The following is an 18,088-nucleotide window of genomic DNA, read 5'->3' on the forward strand; positions in this document are numbered from 1 at the left end:
GATTATTTAAATATTTGCTTTGTAATTGACACTATCAACTCCAAGTTTTCAGTCCTTCTTTATGGGAAAATAGTTATATATTCTTTTTATTTTTAAACCTTCTTTGGTGAATAGATATGCTAAAAGTTTGCATATCAGCAGCAATGTGCTGTATATAAATTCAGAATTGCTTTTGGAATCTGAAAAACCATATGTGAATATTTATGTCATCCAGTCTAGGTGTTCAATTCTTTCAATGATAATCTTGAGGAGAGTTTTTATCCGTTTATTCTTTACAAACCCTGAAGTTTGCTAATATTTTAAATGTGTTTGCGGTGAGGTCTTGGGGAATATAGCATGCCTGCCAACTAAAATATTGATAAAAGAAAGAAGCAAATGTAAAATTTTTCATTAAGGGAATGATGCGCTTGCATTTTACCCATGAATTTATGGATATAAATGTGGTAATTCGTCAGTAAAATTTAAATTAATTTGAATAAGTTATTTTAAAAGTTTTGCTGCTAAGCTTTCTTCTTTAGGCACCAATCAGGATTATATTATCTGTTAGAGAAAGATTCATTCATCCAGGCCTTGACAGTCCTCCTGTTGGTGTATGGTTTGCCAGTTCAAGCCTCTTGGTAGGAAAGCCACACCCGAGGAGCAATGCTGGTCACCACCAGGCATGTCTCTAGCCATCTTCCATTTTTACCAGACCTGGGTGTCATTTAGATTTCCCACCCTGTTATTATTTGTTGGGAGGGAAGACTTGGTTTCTCTTCAGACCAGCTGATTGGTCAGTAATGATACTCCCTGATGGAGGAAGGTCATTGGCTAATAAAGAAACTGGCTTGGCCCATTTTATTGGTTAGAACATAGGTGGGTGGAGTAAACAGAAGAGAATGATGGGAGGAAGAGGAAGTGAGGTCAGAAGTAATGCAGCTCCTCTCAGAGCCAGACGCCTCAGACAGAGAGGCATGCTCCGCTCTCCTGGGCAGATGCATGCAATGAAGCTCCTCCAACCCAGGATGGACGTAGGCTAGAATCTTCCAGGTAAGCGCACCTTGGGGTGCTTACACAGATGATTAGAAATGGGCTAAATTAATATGTGAGAATTAGCCTAGAAGAGGCTAGATAGAAATGGGTCAAGCAGTGTTTAAAAGAATACAATTTGTGTGTTGTTATTTCGGGGCATGAGCTAGCAGGCAGCCGGGGTGCTGGGAACGCAGCCCTGCCGCTCTTATTTCAACAACTCCCTTTCCATTACCCCATTGATTTCATTAGGAAACATTACAATTTATGGAGAGTGATATGTCAGGCCAAGTGTGAGAGAAGCAAGGCTCATTTGGAAATGTTTCCTCTCTTTTTTCTTTGGCTTCACTCTCTCTTGCTTTCCTTTCTCTTCATGCAGAGATATACACACATGTGCATGTATTCATATATAAATATATAAAAGTTTTTCTTCAGCCTTTGGTACTTTCAGTGAGGATTCTTTATGTAAATTTAATGTAGATTTCTTAGAAGGACGAAAGCCAGTGTAGGGAGGATGAGATAGAAAAGTCCTTTCCATGATGACTTCTGTTGCACCTGAATAAACTATCTCGGTTGCCCTTTAGTTTGGGTCTTCTTGAGATATGTAATAATATCTTTATTATAAAAATGGGCCATGTGAAGTTGGAGTTCTGTTACTCTCAGTCAAAGTTTAGAGTCGGGTACAACCTAACGGTCGCATTGATATTCTGCTGCTGTTACTATCAGAGGAATGGTCAGAAATAAGGTGAGTTGGAGCTTCTCACTTTATTCCCTTTCTTTTCTTTTCAGAAGATAATTGCACATCTGTGATATCTGCTCAATTTAGAAAGAGCAACAACTTTCATCATTTCTGAGGAAAGTTAATTTCTAATGAGTTTTGTTTCTAAATTCACCCCGAGAAAGCACTTGTTACCTACAGGAGGAGGCTAAGCTTTTAGCTGGGCAAACAATTGTCTGCTGCTGCTAAGGAGCATCCTTCCCTTGAGTGCTTAGTGATGACTGTAAAATTTGTGTCTTGCAAATAAGACTCATCATAGGGAGCCTTGCCATGAAGTAGCAGATGGTATTGAGGCACAGAGTTCTTCCTGCCTGAGAACAACATCGTTGCAAAACAGAGCTTCTCAGCTGCAACTCCACAGAGAACTCCTTCACTGTTTCTTCCTACTTGTAGAGTATGGCCATGAGTATATTTGAACAACACCGAGTTATCTTAGAATTCTTTTCCAAGGCTTTGCCTGCACTCTCCATCCCACTCACTTATATACTCCACTCTACTGTCCTGAAACGTAATAGCAAATAGTGGTTTTCTTTTTCTATGGCAGACGAACTGCTAATAGCAAGCACCAGACTTAGTGTGGGAGCATAGAGATCAGGGGAGTCTGCATGCAAAGCATCTGCATCCTTGACAGGAAAAAGAGACATAAGCAAGTGATGCTTGTGTACATGGGGTACAGAAATGACACAAAAGACATGATGTCTTAATCTTGGGGACATCAGGAGAAAGTGAATTTCTTGAAGGTTTTATTGAAGTTAGGTTCTAAAGGGTAAAAGGTAATTCTAGTAAGACGTAATAAACAGTTTGTGCAAAGCCAGAATGGTGCGAACGATCATCAAAGGTGGTGTTTTGAGTTGTAAGGGGAAATCACTCACATTCGCATCCTAATTTAATCATAGGGTAAGCTGCTAATCTCAGCTGTTCCTATACATCAAGCTATAGAGAGTGTTGTTTAAGGGGTTCCATAGGAAACCTTAGGCATAGTCAGTGGGTACAAATATTTAGATATGCCAGGCTAAACCGACAGAATCTTCAAACTGGACCACTGTTGTGTAATCTCAACTTCCTCATTTGAAAAAGAAGGAATCCATCCTAGGGGGAGACCCTGATGTTAAAATAGCCCACCAGAATTAGTCAGAAATGTGTTTAGGATATAGTACACGTTCGGTAAGTGTTAGCTGCTATTTCCAGTTAAGTTATACATCTGGTGAGGGTAGGCAGGGAAGTCAATTTCTTTTAAAGTGTAGTTCCCCACCCTTGGCATAGTCCATTAGAAACACTGGCTCTGAATTGCCTCGTGACTTGGGACATGGTGTGTTCATGTTATAGGGTAGAAAGATGGCCCATCATACGCCGTTCTTCCTGTTCTCTGCTTCTGTCATGGCAGCTTTCAGAAAGAACAGCTCGTATAGCCTCTTTGCTTCAGTTAAACCTTATTGCATGACTGGACAAGGAGTAAATGTGATTTAATTGCTGTAAGAACTTCTTGTGATGGCTTTGGAGACTTGTGTTTCTTATTACCGCGGTCATCTTTGAACTGCTGGTTGCAGCAGAAAAAAATGTTCAGGATACTCTTTATGATAATTGGTTTGATTTACTTTTGATGAGCTTATGTTATTGGTGGGGATGATTGAAGGCTATTTTTATCATCCTTTTCACTCTGGCTGTGGGCAGTTAAATAGATGCTGTCAATGAATAAGACTGTTCTAAAGCAGATGTTTGGAAGATAATGACCAATAAGCTTGGCCAGCTTTCTTTCTTATCTACTTATCATCTCCTTCAGGGACATACGAGAGCCTTGTTGAATAACCCCTTTGCATTTAACTTGATTATCTTTTTAAAAGATGCAGCTGAATGAAGACACAGAGTCAAATTAGAACTGCTGGCAGTATGAGGAGGATGTAGCAATAGAGTAATGATTGTGGACTCCGAATGCAGAGACCAAGATGAGAGTTGCAGTTCTGAGATCTGCATTTCTATTTTAGTCTGCCACTGGGTCTTCTACTTCACAACACTTGTGGCAGTGTCGGTGTGCAATGATGCCTACCTTACTGTCTAACAGTGAAAGAAGACTAGGTAAACATAGTTTTCTCCTCTGTATCTCAGACGTATGTATGCCTGAGGCTCTCCATATGGATACCAACATGTACAGATGCTTCATTGTCTTTTTTTTTTCAAATTGTTTTTATTGAGCTATCCCTTTTTCTTCACTCCCCCTTTTTCCTCCCCTCTCCCCTTCTATACTTTCCCATGATTCCCATGTTCTCAGTTTACTCAGGAGATCTTGTCCTTTTCACCTTCCTATGTAGATCCATGTATGTTTCTCTTAGGGTCCTCTTTGTTATATAGTTTCTCTGGGGTTGTCACCTGTAGGCAGGTTTTTATTTGCTTTATGTCGAAAAGTCACTTATACTATATTTGTCTTTCTAGGTCTGGGTTACCTCACTCAATATGGCTTTTTCTAGGTCCATTCATTTGCCTGAAAATTTCAAGATATCATTATTCTTTATCCATTCTTCAGTTGAGGGGCATCTGGGTTGTTTCCATATTCTTGCTATTTCAAATAATGCTGTTATGAACATAGTTGAGCACATGTCCTTGTAGTATGACTGAGTGTCTTTTGGTTATATACCCAACAGCGGCAAATAGATCCATATCTATTAGCATGCAAAAAAACTCAAGTTCCAAAGGATCAAAGACCTCAGTGTAAAAGCAACCACAATAAACCTCATAGAAAAGAAAGTTGGGAGTAAACTTGAGCACGTTGGCACAGGAGACCACTTCCTAAATATAACCACAATAGCACAGCACAAAGAGTAACATTTAATATATGGGACCTACTGAAACTGGGAAGTTTCTGTAAAGCAAAAGACATGGTCAACAAGACAAAATGACAGCCTACAGATTAGGAAAAGATTTTCAACAATCCTACAACAGACAGAGGATTGATCTCCAAAATATACAAAGAACTCGATTGTCTTATTTCAGATACCTAGTATTTGCATCTCTTGTATCCTTTAAGTCATCTGTAGATTGCTCATAGTACCGAACACAAAATAATTGCTATGAAAATAGTTGGTATACTCTATTGTTTATGTATGTTAAGAAAAATTTGCCTGTATCAGTCCAGGGACAATTGTGTTTCTGGGATATTCTCTCTCTGCAGGTGGATGGCTGTAGAAGTGGAACTTGCAGATAAGGTGGGCATACTCTGAAGCTCTGCATTTGGTCCACACTCAATTTCTTAGGAATAGGCCATATCTCAGAACTTTGCCCTCAGCTTATATACAGTGATGTCTCCTTTTGTGATTCAGGCCATATCTGCTTTGCATGGGATATCAGGATGCCATTCATCTTCTCGTCTAGAGACATTTAAATATCACCCTTGTTTCTACATACTGATACTGAACAATTGAAAAATGTGAGCCACAGATGTAATTTAGACTTTCTGGGATCCTTTTAAAAATACATTCAAAGGAACAGATGAAGGTTATCTTAACTTATTTTAACCTTTATATCCATTTTTTCTGCATATAACTAATAAAGATTTTGGTGATGTGTTCTTGTTTTTTTTTTGTGTGTGTGTGTGTGTGTGGTATTGGAATTTAGAATGGGTTTGAAGCAACATATGAACTTGGATCAGCATAGTTCAAGTGCCAAATAGCCATGGTTTATGCTTATTGGGGTGAGTAGCATGGCACTGTATCCATCTATTATTAATTGTTCTTTGGCATCTATTCTAAGATTCATTTATTTTCCTGTGGTTCTTGAATTTGCTAAAGTAAAACAACCACATGTTTCTAAAGTAATAGCAGTTACAAACTGTCTAGTATGTTAATCTCTTCTGTTTGAGTATCTTGTTTAGTGTAACAGTCTTGTTAAATGTTATCACTGTTTTTGTTATGTAGATGAAGAATGTGAGGCACTGAGATTAATGAGCCCTCTTATTGCCATATAAATTGTGGGGATCAAGTTATAAAAAGAAATGAAATAACCTCAGTAGAAGACTCCATTGCCTTTTACTACTATGTAAACTGACTGGCTAATTGATGAAATATCTTGAGTGGATTATTTTCTGATCCATTGTGGTTGCTGAGTTCATTTTATTTTCTTACTGGGTAGGAAGAGAGTGGAGACTCAAATATGAGAATAAAGGATATGGCCATCCTACAAAGGCATAGTTTTATTAGCACATTATTTCTGTTTCTTAGCGCATTCATTAAAAAGGAAATATTGAGATCTTGTTATGTGATAAGCATTGTTTTAGTCAGAGTTATAGCAGAAACCCACCTCTAAAAGTACAAAGTTTCACTTATACAGAATGGAAAGTTCTAGAGATATCATTTTAATCCTGACAACTACAGTTAATAATATCATATTACATATATGAAATCCGTTATGCAAGTGCATCTTCAGTACACTTACATATGTAGACACACTCACCCACACAAGTTAACTAGAAAGTAATGAATATGTTAATTAGATTATTTATAGCAACTAATTTGCAGTGTATAAACCCGTCCAGAAAAGGTCAAATGATGACAAAACATCTCATTATAAATACCCTTGAATATGTGTGATTTTTTTATTTGTTGATGACAATTCCACAAGGAGAAAAAGAAAGAAAAACTAAGCATTTGAATATATGCTGTCTATGCCCCTTGGCAGGGAAATTAGTGAAATCCTTGGACTACACATTGTAGTTTCATTTTTCACCTGCCTCCCACATACACACCAAAGACAGCATCATAATGGTTTGCATTCTGACAAGAACATAGCTGAGTTAGCTTTGCCTAGGGTCCATTTATCTATAAGGCAGTAGGTGTGATTCTATACTCATTAGTTAGAATACCTTTTATTATAAGGTATGTTAAATTGCTATTGTTCCTTTGGGACTTTTTAATCTCCCTCATAATATTGTGAGATAATAACATTTCAATTTTCCAAAATAATATTATTTTCAGTCTGCCTCAGGCACTTTTATTTAGATGTTCACTGTTTATTGGGGCAGACCTATTGAATGATGATCTTCTATTGCAAAAAATATGAAAAATATTTTAGAATAATCTTACAGGAAATATTAGGCTACCTGTGTACTGTGATATTTTCCTCCTGGTTCTGTACTTTATTGATTTTTCTTTTTAATTCATTAGGATTAAGTGCCAGTAGCTACATATTGCCAATAAAGCCAAAATAAAAGTTGTCTGTATATGACGGTCAATTCATATACATAGTGAAAGTTGAGAGGTGAGGGGTCCAGGGTGGCATTGCTATTGTGGGCGCCAACTCTGCTTATGCTGCTATTTCTCTGTCTTCACAGTCAATGTGACACTTTCAGTTGTCATATAAAATGTCAGCTGCAGAGAAAGTGAGAAGGAACCGTTCGCTGCAGCATCCTTTCTGCAAGAATTCATACATATCTCCTATCTTATATCTCATTGGTCACATAATAAACCTGGACTTTGTAGTCTCTGGTGGGCATAGTCGCTATCCCAAGAACAGGTTGCATGTCCCTGTTTTGAAAGCCTTGGAATCAGGAATGTTTCAGCTTTCATCTTTTCTTTCCAGTTTTTGGAATGTGACATAAACTCTATGGTTAAACATTCTTGATCTGAAGGCTGTGAGGACCAAACTTACCCAAAGCCAAAGCTTAGCCTGCATCTGTTTGCATGTAAGAGGACACAAAACCTTATAGAATTGGATATGATTAGTGCTAATGTTTCCCATGTAAGAGGCTCTCTCAGGAGCTACTTTGCTCTGCCCTTTTGAGGGCCTTTGTGTTTTAGACTGTGGAAGGTGCCAGTATTGTACATTTTATTTGCCAACTACTGATACACACTACTCCTTTTCCCCTCCTGTCTTTTAATCTTTACTGTGTCCTTTGCTGTGTCTAATTAGTAGTGTGCCTTTGTGCATTTTCATGAACATTGGTGCCTGGAGTAAAGAAGCTTAACCTAGAAAACTCTGATTCCAGTCCCAAAGATATTCTACCCTGCGGTCATGTGCTGCTTTGCTATGGAATCTGTTATCTTGAAGCTGCTACTGTAAGTGGTGGGTCTGGTGACGAGAGCTGAAGGCCAAGGCAGGATCCACACGGTACAGTAGTGGGTGCTGGGTTCTTGGAGGCACATTGAGTTGTCTCTGGTCTAGAAGAATCCTGGAATGTGTCTTCAGTTAGTCCATGATTTAGCATGAAAAGTCTATGATCTAATTTGAGCTGGAAAACAAAATGCCAGAGATAAATAGAACATCTTTAAACCCAGGGTTTTGTTTTCCCCATTGCAGTTGTTATTTCAGCTACACAATTAGCACAGCTGGACTGGATCTATAAAATGCAGCCTTTACTGTCAATATTTGAAGTATTTTCATAAGCATGGTGTCTTGACTGTGTTTACGTATTTTCAAGGATATGTGTGTTCTTTTTAAGCTTCTATAATTTATTTTATATAAAGTTTGTTTTAAATCCCCACTAGATTGTTAGTTTTTTATTTATATTTGAAAGAAATGTTTTATTCATTGGTGGTGAAAGCAATGCCTGAAGATAAAATATGGGGAAAATACAGTTTTCAAGCACGGTTGAACAGTAAGTCAGCTGACCCTACAAAATATTGTTTGATGTTGTATGTGAGCACCAATAATGGTAATATCAGAATTCTTAATCATGAGTTAGTAAGGATTTTGTACTACTGCAACAAAGACTATGAAGAATGTCTTATTACAGTAGTGACTATAGCAAACTGGCAGAGCTTTACAGACCTGGGGGAAAGGAAATCAGAAGTTAAAGCAGAAGTCTTAATCAACTGTAAGAATGAACTGAATGGATTTAGAAAGATGAAACAGGGCTTAATGAAGAGCATGGAAGAAAGTCTTAAGTTTTTGTTGACAAGAAGTGTGCTGTGAGTCAGCTGATGTGTCTGCCAAGAGCTAATTATCTCTTGGGTTGAATTAATAGACACGGAGTGCTCATGGTGTGGGAAGCTATCTTCCCACCACTCTTTCTGTGTTGGCCGCTCTATCCTAGGAGAGATATACACACTCTACCAGTCTATATTAAGAGGGAACATTGCTATTGTAATACATTTCATTTGCCTATCTTACAGCTTTCCAGGAGTTTTTGTGGTTTTAGTTTGATTTAGCATGTTTATTTTCTGAGAAACTGCAGTGAAGAGTATCCAGGGGATTGGAGAAACCCGAAATTTTGTTCTAGAAGTGAAGACTCCTGAGCAAATGCTTGTGCTTAGATTCTTAAATTGTTATGTTGTAGAACCTAATTCTAGTATGTGTTGCCCTAGAAAGTACTGAATAAGGGATAGGTTGTACTGCAAAGTCATAGGATGAATATTTTAATGTTTTATTGGCATGGGAGGTCCTTCTATGTGTTGTTTTTATTGGTTAATGAATAAAGAAACTGTCTTGGCCTCTTGATAGGGCAGAACTTAGGTAGGTGGGGGAAACTGGACTGAATGCTGGGAGAAGGAAGGCAGAGTCAGAGAGATGCCATGGAGCTGCCAGAGATAGACATGCTGAAACTGCTGGTATGCCATGATGTCGTGATGATGTACAGATTAATGGAGATGGGTTGAATTAAGATGTAAGAGTTAGCCAATAAGAAACTAGAGCTAATGGGCCAAGCAGTGATTTAAATAATACAGTTTCTGTGTGATTACTTTGGGTCTAAGCTAGCAGGGCAACCAGGAACCAAACAAGTAGTGCTCCCTGCAACATTTTATTACTGCCCAAATTGTGAATAGGTTTCCTTAATGTAATAGATTCTCTCTCCAACCTCTGTGTGTGGGCACAGTGGGCTCAAATGAATTCCGAGAAGTCACTTGTTAGAGATTTTATGAGATTTATACATTGACCCAGGTGTAGTGGTACATGTCTATAATCCAAGTACTTGTATGACAGAGGCAGAAAAATGTGGAATTCAAGACGAGCATGGGCTTCATATAGAGTTTGAAGCCAGCCTAGGCCACATAGCATGTTGCATGAGACTATTTCAAAACCAAACAATATTAAAATCCAATCATCTAAAATGAATAAATTGTTTAGAATGATATGGGCATAAGATTAGCATAGTTTTTATTTCATTTTCTTTAACTACCATTCAGTGAAATCCTCATACTTTAAATGTTTAAAAAATAAAACAAAAAATAATACAATGCATAAGCAGAGGCTGCTTGTTCACTTCCTAACTGCTCAGACCCAAATAATCACACAGAAACTATATTAATTACAGCACTGCTTGGCGTATTAGCTCAGACTTCTTATTAACTAACTCTTATATCTAAAATGAACCCATTTCTATTTATCTGTGTATTGAAACGAAGCTGTGGCCTACTGGCAAGGTTCTGGCATGTCCTTCAACTTCTGTCTTCAACTCCATCAGAGACCCCATAAAGATATAGTATTTCTTAAATGAACAGAAAGTGCATTGTAAGCAACTTACAAACTTCTAGAAATGACAAAGACATCTCACTGTCTGGTCAGTCACCCAAAGTTCTTCTGTAACATTAGGGCATCCATCTTCAGCCTATAGGCCTCTAGTATCTGGCAGACTTTTCCATGAAGCAGGAAATTTGAAGATCTGTCTGACTTGTAGTAGCAAAATTTATCAGTTGCTTTCTTCTGTGTCCTGCAGAATGTCTGGCAGTTTCTTCTGTGAAGCAGGAGCTCTGAAGGACTGTCTCACCTTCCTTAGGCAAGTTCAGCACTCATATTTCTATGGGTCCTGTATGTCCAGTTCATACCACATACCATCAAACAGGCCAGGCAAGAGCAGTTTCTTGCCCAAATGGCTAGCCTTATCACATTGAAGACAAATTCCATAACAAGTTTCTTCGATGTCATCAACCTCTCTGATGTAATTGGTGCTGCCAGAAGCAGACATGTCTCACTGTCAAGAAAAGTCTAAATTTTTAAAACATTTTAAATGCCATATTCTGTAAATCTTTGGAGTGTTGAAGATTATTTATCTAACTGAAACATATATCTATGTCTTGAAAACCTAACTAACATAATTAAAAGTTTGCTTATTACAGATGACTATCTATTAATGTGTATTTCTTAACTATACATTACAGTTTTAAATGAGCTACAAAACACAATACCTTAAACAAAATACATATACACAGTATAACAAGATCAACCTTAAATTTGTGTCAACAGATCAAGATTTTTACCAGTACAAAGTATTCATCTCTATATCATATCCCCCTTTAAATGAAAGCAAACATAAACAACAATCATTTTGGGACCTTGGACATAGTTTTCTCCAAACTGTTTCCTGATATTTGTTGGATGAAGTATTTTTAGTGTTCATGGAGACCTTTCTGGGAGTCTTGTTCCATCAAACCACATTCGTTTGGAAGATATCCACAGGTTCCCATTCTCTGTGGAAACAAAAGCAAAACCTCTTTTCCAAATTAGATTGAAATTTTGAAGTCAAGATATCTTTATGTTGGTTTAGCTTAACAGACCCCATAATTAAATATCTCTTGGTCTTTAGGTATGGCTGGTACACTTACTGCCAGCGCTGCAAGCCATGCTTATTGCCCCAGCTGCAGGGACACAGCAGGTCTATGTTGCCACTAAGCAACTTGTAGCACTCTGCTCACAAATCCCATTTAAGTGTTCTGTAGCCAGACCTCCCGAAAGAGCCAGAGCTGTTAGTGCTGCCAGTAAGAACCAGGAAGCCTTCTTAAAAGAGCCACATCTCTGCTTGTCAACAGCAAACAGAGCCCCCAGAAGAAAATGCTGCTACCAAGGAGCCATGCTTAAACTCTGTTCTTTTGTGTTTAGAATCCCTTCCAATGCTTCTCTCAGTTTTTATGCGATGTAGTTGCCCTACTTTTGTACCATTTTCTAAGTGGAGACTGGTTTTTCATTTTCTTACTGCTTAGACTTGAATAATCACACAGAAACTAGTAATTGCAACACTGCTTGGCTTGTTAGCTCAGGCTTCGTATTAACTTTTATATCTTAGATTAATCCATTTCTATTAATCTGTATATCAGCATAAGGCTATAGCTTAATGGTAAGGTTCTGGCATGTCTTTCTCCTTTGGCAGCTACATTTCATCTCCTACTTTCTATATATATCTGGCTGTATTCTACCCTGCTATAGGCCAAAGCAGCTTCTTTGTTAACAAAGGTTAATAAAAAATATTCATAGCATAAAGAGGGGAATCCCACATTATCTAATTTATCCTCCTGAAAGGATAGCTTAAAGTCACCCAGGATGGACATAGGCTAGAATCTTCCCGGTAAGCGCACCTTGGGGTGCTACACACATTATTAGAAATGGGCTAGTCCAGGTGCGAGAAGAGGCTAGATATAATGGGCCAAGCAGTGTTTAAAAGAATACCGCTTCTGTGTAATTATTTCGGATAAAGCTAGCCATGCGGGAGCCAGGGTGGCCAGAATGCAGCCCTGCCACTCCTTTCAACAATGGTAGAATCTTTGCTATGAATTTAACATCAAGTGATTGGCAGCAATTATGTCATGCTGTCTTATGTGGGGGAGATTATCTCTTATGGCAAGGGGAATATCAGGAAAATTGTAAGCAAACGGCCCAGTTAAATGCTCTAGCAGGTCAAGCTCAACGTGATTTAGATATGTTAACTGGGGATGGGGCTTATGCCAATTTGCAGCAACAAATTATTTATGATCCAGGAGTATTCGTCCAAATAGCTGCAGCTACCACTAAAGCGTGGAAGGTCCTACCTAACAAAGCAGCTGGGGATCAATTATCAAAAGTTCTACAAGGACCATCTGAACCATTCCAAGATTATGTAGATAGACTGTTACAAGTAGCAGGTATATTGTTTGGAGATGAGACAACAGCCATGCCTATGATAAAACAACTTGTATTTGAAAATTCCAATAGATATTGTAAGGAAGCATTATGCCCTCACAAAACAAAGAGTTTAAGTAAATATATCAGGAACTCCTGAAGGTTGCGTGCTCAGAGCAGCTGTAGGCACTCGGATCAGGGGATTACACGAAATTCAGGATCTGGGGTCTCTGCTCCCAACAACAGTGTTTTACTAAGGCAATATAAACTCTAAGACTTATAGCCTATTTTAAGTCTATATTAATAAAATTTGATTAGATAAAATGTGTGACTTTAAATCCCCAAATTAATAAAGCACTGTAAGTTGAAAAGCCTTTCTCTCTTATTTTCTACCTGTTATGCTTGTAAAACCATTATCTTCCTTAGTTTTTTTTCAGCATACAAAGGCAAATTCTCATACTCATTCTCATTTTGCCTATTTCTAATATCAAACAAATCCTATCTTAAATATCATTCTAAGTTGCTTTCTTTTGGAATTTTTTCATATTAGAACACAGAGAATTCTTATATTTTTATTGTGCAATTAATATAGTATATTATTTGAGTGTAGTATGTCTTAAATTTGTCTCCTCTTATTACATCATTCCCACTTTTATTATTAGCAATTTAAATAAGGTAAATGCTTTCATTTTACATGTGTTTAAATATTTCAGTATTGTCAATCACCAAGTATAATTATTGATATCAGGGACATATGTATTTATTACAAAATTTCCCACTGTTTTTGAGGTATTAGTTTGTGTGCTTCCAAACACTTCAAATAGCTTATTGGAGTTACATGGAGCTAGGCATGTTTTCTTAGACTGAGTGTCACTGCCCTGCAATGTGTCTTTTATTCATTTTCTTTCTGGCTCGTTAGTTAGGTTTACATCAGTTTCCAGGAAGTCTCCATGTCTTTAGATATTAGTTCTTTAGGATATGAATTGCTACCATCAGTTTTCCAGTTAGCCTTTTCATGGTCTCCTAGGGCATTTTTGCATGTAAGATTTATTCTGTTTTAAGGTCTTTGTCTTTCGTTACAGCTGTGTCACAAAACTCAGGGCCTACTATGTTGGCTTCTGGACTTTAGTGGTGGTGTATTGTCCTGGCTGTTATTGATTCTGGTTTTACACTATCATCTAGGCATCTGGGATTGGGAAGACTGCAGTTGTAAGTGCTCAGATCTGGTCTTGTCTTTGTTGGGTGGGCATTTGCTTTTTGATTTCTGTTGTTCTTTCTTGTTCATAGGGCAGCATGGTAGCTATGTGTTGTCTGGTAGGAAATTCTTCTGGGATCCTGATAAATGTGACCACTAGAGGGTCCAGGTAAAACATGTTCTTGTGTATTCGGAACTGACATTTAGGAATGGAGATGGGCTAAAAGAGGTGAAAAGGTCCACAGGAAGGAAGAAAGTAGGGTGTTCCCCTGGGAATTGGGCAGAAAGGAAGGGGAGGCCATAACAGTTGGCCTGCTCCAGAGCCGGGGATAATCCTGTGGGATTGGTCATGGATGAGCTGTAGGGCAGTAAAGACCTAAAACTTGAGTGTGTACCTGCTTCAGTGGCCTACTTGCTTCCTGTCAGGCTGAATGTTTCCTGGAATTGGGACTGTGATAACAGGATGTTTAGGGAGGAAGGTTTGCTGATCCTTTAGGGTTGGAGATATGGACTGAGGGTGAGGGGAGGACGTAGTCGGCAGTCTGCTACCAAGATGGGGCTAAGATTAGGGGATTGGATTTGGAGGAGAGGAGGAAATTTTAATTTAAATAAAGTCTAGTGCTAGTGCCTCAACATCTTTTCATTTTATGCCTTTGCCCTAGTACCTAAAAGTCACCAAATACATGGCCATATAAAATTTTTCGTAGATTAGGACATTCATAATTTTACATTTAGACTTGTGATCTTTTAAAGTTAATATTTGTAATGAAAGTAAGGTATTTGTCTAGACCCATATATTTTTCTTGTGACTGTCTAACTATTCCAGTGCCATTTGCTCTAATACTGTCTGTTCTTCATAAGTTGACTTGTTTCTTTGTTAAAGACCAGTTGATACTAGTTCTCTAGGTCTCTTTCTGGGCATCCTTTTTCACTGCATTGATCTGCTTGCCTACACGTCTGCTAATTTCAGTTTCTAGATTACCATAGTTATAAACATTGAAGGTGAGTAGTATCAGCCCTCCAACTTTATTCTTTTCATTCAATAACATGACTACTTTTTTTTTGTCTTTCTAGATAGTAAAATTAATGTGTTGATTTCCAGAAAATGACATGTCAGAATTTTGAGAGAGGGTGGTTTGTCGATCATATCAAGTAAGGAAGAACCAATATCCTAACAATATTGATCTGCCTACCCATGAAGGGGAATATCTTTCCAGTTTGTTTGCTTTGATTTCTTCATTGGTTTTGTGCTTTTTACTACATGGCTGTCTTTTGCAGTCTTATACATTTGTTAGATTTCTGATCGGGTTTTGCACTTAGAAGATAATAAAATTACCTTGTAATTCTAATTAAAGCTTCAACTTATTCATTGGTGTTGTACAGAAAAGCAGTTAACTTTCGTACAGTAACCCTACACACTATTGCCACACTATAATAGATTATTATGTCAGGGACGGTTTGTTGTTGATATTTTTGGGGCTTTTTCATAAATTTTTATTATGATCTATAAAGAAAGACTGTTTTATTTCTTCTTCCTTTTCCTCTACCTTTCGCCTTACTGCTTTATCTAGGATGACTTCCATTATTCTCTTGCTGAGCAGTGGTCAGCTGAGCACCCATCCTTTGCCATAACCTCAGGAAGAAAGCTGCTCATGTCCTGTCATTATATGTAACAGTGATTGTGTGGTTTTGTAGGAGGTTTTATTAACATATAAGTTTAGGGAGTTACTCTCCATTTGTGGTTCATGGATGTTTCTTTTTGAAAAATGATGAATGACTGGTGACTTTCCTAAACGTTTTTGCTATAGCTACTGCTATGATCATGTGTTTCTTTTCCATTTTTAGCTTGTTTAAGAGATGAGTCCCACTAATAGATTTTTGAGTGTTGAACCGCACACCTATGACGAATCATGTTCGGTTTTGCTTGAGTAATTGATTTTATACCTATTGAATTCAGCTTCCTAACATTTTCTTGAGGATTTTACATTTATATTCATGAGAAATACGGATCTGAAGATTTCTTTCCATTTAATGGAATTGTGGGTTTTGAGTCATAATTAGAGAGGTTTTTCTCACACTGATGGATAAAGGAATTCTCCTGTGTTTTCTTCTAGTTTCATTATGGTTCAACCTTTATATATTAAACGATTTAATCCATATCATTGTGACTTATACTGTAATCTATATTTTTCTGGGGAGATAGCCAGTTATTCTTATGCCATTTTTGGTATTATACTGTAGTAAAAAGTGCCACCGTAGCAAAATGTAAATCACATTTGACTAGTATTTTGATTCTGATTGTTTCTGTGTTGATTTCTTCTCTCTGTGTGCTAATCAAGTAGTATGTCTCTTAGTCTATAATAGAGATTGTATAGGTCAAAACATTTTAAGAAACTACTTTCTGAGAGCAGTCATCAGTGCTGTATTTGAAGATTGATTTTATTTTTCTTTCCCATTTTATCTGTATGGAAATGTAAATACTTGTTGTTAATTAAGAGACTTATTTAACTTATCTAATATTTGATGCTGTTTCATTTCTTAAATATAGCAACAGTATCTTTTGTCTATGTATTCCTATCTATGTATCTGTCTAGTGATCTATCATATATGTACATATTCATTTTCAAATTTTAAGTTTATAAACTTCTTATGAAAAACTTGCAAATAGAAACAGCACACACAAAAATAAACTAGATTCAAAATCTAATTTCTATACAGGTAGAGTAGGATTCAGACTAAAGCTATAGAGCTTTATGTTAAACTTTATACTTTACACTTTTTAAATATATTTTATCCACTTATCCACCACAGAAAAAAGCAAACAAGTGACAGAATTAAATTTTTTTTTTTTTTTTTTGGTTTTTCGAGACAGGGTTTCTCTGTGGCTTTGGAGCCTGTCCTGGAACTAGCTCTGTAGACCAGGCTGGTCTCGAACTCACAGAGATCAGCCTGCCTCTGCCTCCGGAGTGCTGGGATTAAAGGCGTGTGCCACCATCGCCCGGCTAAAATTCTTTTATTTATAAACGTTGGATCTTGATAGGTAGGTACATGCTTATGCATGTTTTTTATACTGTACTGGTTTTGTCTGGGATGATGGCTTGTTCCAATCTTCTTTCTTTGGTTAATGTCTTCGAATTTGCCATGTCATAATCATTGGAAAGTAATTCTAAAAACTAAACTTAAATACTGATAAACTAGAAATCACAGAGATAATATTTTAGAGTGGTTTTTAAAAGGAGTAACAAAATACTTTGGATAGAAGAAAGTTGAAGGAGAAACAAGTTATTTATTTTGAATGATGTTTCATCCAGTGGGGGAGCTTGGACAAATGATTATGAAAGCCCCCCCTGGTTCCCCACAAACCTTTCCATTTCTGTCATCTCATCCGATGCTGGATTTGCAAGGTAAAGCTTTTTGTTGTGACTCCCATGGCTCCGGAACTAAAACCTCTCAGCTGCCTTACACTAAGCAGTTGCTGTCCCTGTTCCATTAAGTCCTCTTTGTGAGCTATGCTTAGAGTATGAAAGTTGTGGACTTAACTTTGCCTTGCTTGTACATATGCCTACAGAAGGTGTCTTCTTTATTTTCTTCTTACTATGGAGATGTAGGTTGTAACATAATGTTGATGTTTTTTGTTGCTGTACTTCGTCGGGGTTAACTCCTTTTAAAATGAAGGAAGTAACCTTACTAAAGGAATGGACCATCTTCATCTTTCAGTCCTCAGAGCAAGTGCTTTTATTTACTCTTCTAACACCTAGGGACACAATAGGACACTTTTTTTATCAGCCTGGGAGCAACCGCAACAGTGTCATTTCAAGCTTCCTTGTTTGTTAGACTCCTAAATAAAATCCAGGTTTTGAAAGAGCTTGTCTCTCTGATATTTGCATGGCATTTTAATAAGCCTTTTGAACAGATTTATACTTATTTCACACCAGCTTTCTTCTTGAAGCCAAATCATACCGGTTTTGTTTAGCTTTCTAATCCTTTAATCATTTTCCCCCAGCATGGTTCCACCTCTATAGACTCCACAACTGGACTAGGTTCTTCAGGGAAGGCTCATCATGATGGGATGAAACAGAAACATCATTCCTCTGCTGTTTGTTATGTGTTCCAGTGAACACTGTTTCCAGACCTGCCTTGGTCTAGTGGAGCATGAACACAGCATTTCTATATGTCTAGACCTATTGCTTGTCTTAAGGGCGTGTGTGTGTGTGTGTGTGTGTGTGTGTGTGTGTGTGTGATAAAGATGAGGTTCATGGCATGAATGAACGCAGAGCCCCAAGACAGTGTTTTCAGGGGCCTAAACACTGGTTTAA

General features: G+C 37.6%; 1 protein-coding gene across 5 annotated transcripts in view; it reads left to right on the top strand.

Annotated features, from left to right (window-relative positions):
- The window catches only part of Cadps2 (calcium dependent secretion activator 2), a 533,470-nt gene that overhangs the window by 112,213 nt on the left and 403,169 nt on the right, over positions 1 to 18,088 (top strand). The window lies entirely within an intron of this gene.

Source organism: Alexandromys fortis, unplaced genomic scaffold, assembly GCF_014885135.2.
Source record: "Alexandromys fortis isolate MF-2015 unplaced genomic scaffold, M_Fortis_MF-2015_v1.1 scaffold_34, whole genome shotgun sequence".
NCBI lineage: Eukaryota > Metazoa > Chordata > Mammalia > Rodentia > Cricetidae > Alexandromys > Alexandromys fortis.